Source organism: Penaeus japonicus, unplaced genomic scaffold (genome assembly GCF_977035675.1).
Source record: "Penaeus japonicus unplaced genomic scaffold, GWHDUDI00000001_assembly GWHDUDI00000027, whole genome shotgun sequence".
NCBI lineage: Eukaryota > Metazoa > Arthropoda > Malacostraca > Decapoda > Penaeidae > Penaeus > Penaeus japonicus.
The window spans coordinates 85,372-87,871 of NW_028234429.1; positions in this window are offsets into that span (position 1 = coordinate 85,372).

Below are 2,500 nucleotides of genomic sequence, written 5' to 3' on the forward strand. Positions count from 1 at the left end.
TGGGGATAATGATAATAAATAATTATGTTGTTAATACAACAACAGACCAGGGAAATGTTAATGATAATGATGGTGATAGTAGTAGTAATAATTTAATATTATCTATGATAAAAACCAAATAATAAGCAAAAGAATAATGATAATATTATTTTCATTACCTATTTTTCATTAACTATCATATCATGCAAACCATCCTATCATTATCAGCAAGCAATATCATAACAATACTCCTACAAAACGGATATACATACTCATATTTTTTTCAATACTGCTAAGGTTCTTCCCAAATCGATAGGAAAAGAACTTTTGAAACTAAAGTGAAGGGGAAAAGAAAGTACAGAAAAATTATGAAAATAATTGGAAACGGTGTAATTTTGAAAATACTTATAGTACGCAACGAGGACGAACAAGACCTTAATAATACAATTTTAGATATTTTATGTAAAATCATGTGTTATAGAAATACAAGAAAACAAGAAAATTTAAACAGATGCTTCGTTAAGCAGAGTAATATGCTCTGATAGCGATTGTATTTTGATGAAAACAATATTACAATCAGTTGATTATATCAATGAAGTTGACAAAGAGCTTTACTTCGGAAAGAAGTTGGAAAGTATAACTTATCGTCGGACTCAAACTCGAAATGAACTTCGCGTCTTTGCAAGTTGCGCATCACACCTGATATTGATTAATAGTTTACTTCCAGAAAGTAGCTGAGGCGGGAAAACCACATCATTCGAAAAGGGAGATTGGACTGAAAGAGTATGATGTTATGCCAGAAGGGGATAAAAAAAATAAAAAAATATATATATACTTTTCAGGGGATAAAAAAAAAAAAAAATACTTTTCAGGGGATAAAAAAATATATATACTATTTAGAGGATAAAAAATGTATACTTTTCAAGGATAAATAAAGATACCTTTCAGGGGATAAAAAGATACTTTTCAGGAGATAAAAAAAGATGCTTTACAGGTGATAAAAAAAATAATTTTCAGGGGATAAAAAAGATAATTTTCAGTCTCAACGTATTATTTAGAGGAGCATTCATGATGAAAGGGTGGAAACTTGAAATAAAGGATAACGGGAAAAGGTAGGTAGAAAAATGACAATACAGTTCTTAAAAAAAAGGCTCAATAAAGAATGCATGACAAAAGAATATTCAGTAGTATGGTCATGCATAATGTAAAAAGAGGTTTTGAATTTGAATGTGCCTGTTATATACCTTTTGGTGTGAGGTAAATTTAGAAGCGGAAAAGTGATGAAGTAACAACAAGAGAAATATTCCAATACCATATATATTCACGAATATTTCATTCTTTGCCACGTGGCCGGACCTGAAAAATATTGCGATCGCTAGCCATTGTGTAATTTCTAGCTTAGCACTTAATTAACATTATTGCAATATCTATGATACGTATTATCAAACATTGTTTTATTTTGGTAAAATTGAGAATAAACTTTTTTTTTTCATTTAATGAATTTTATTTCTTTATTTCTTTATTGTTTTATTCTTTATTTCTTTATCATTTGATTTTTTTATTATTATTATTGTTTTATTTTTTATTTCTTTATCATTTGATTTTTTTTATTATTATTATTGTTTTATTTTTATTTCTTTATCATTTGATTTTTTTTATTATTATTATTGTTTTATTTTATTTTAATTATTTTCATTTTATTTTTTTTAAAGCCAGTTTTCGTCATATTCAGTAGATTCCAATTAACATTCCACATCTCCAGTCCACGCATAAGACAAGCCGAAGAACGACCGCGATGTCAACGTGTATTTCACTCGAGAAATTTACCTCTGCGAGGTCTAATTCATATCCAAATTTATTCATGAATTCCTATCTCCCGCGAGAGAAATCACGGTCGTGGTTCTTTTCAGTTTATGCTATCACTCAAAAGGATCAAGAGAAAAATACGTAATGAACAAATATTGATGAACATAGATGATTATGCTCTTTTAACTTGTTGTCCTTCATTGAGTTCTGGTTATTTGTTGAATAAATAATGAAGAAATGAAAGTTGGGAAAGAAAGAAAATTTACATATTTCACTTCCATTGAGCTGTGTTTTTTTTATGTTTTGTGTGTGTGAGAAGAGAGATTAAATAGAGGGTAGAGAGAGAGAGTGAGGAGAGATAGATAGATAGATAAGATAGATAGAATAGAGAGAGAGACGAAGAGATAACACATTTCATAACAGTAACAAATCATGATTACTTAATGGATTAGCTTGAAGGGCTGGAATAACAAATAAAACAAACAAATAAGCAAACTTAACAACAACAAATGGTCTTGTTTACCTACGTCTGTTCAACTTCTCAGAGACTCTCACACTCTATACACTCGCTCTTTGTATTTCCCTTGTATGCTCAGATGTCTTTTGAACTCTTCTCTGATGGACATATCTCTCCCTTTACACCATTCTTTCGCCTCCACTATTGTGAGAAAATCTCTTCTGTCTCCTCACCCCAAGCAGTTCTTCTTCTGTTGTT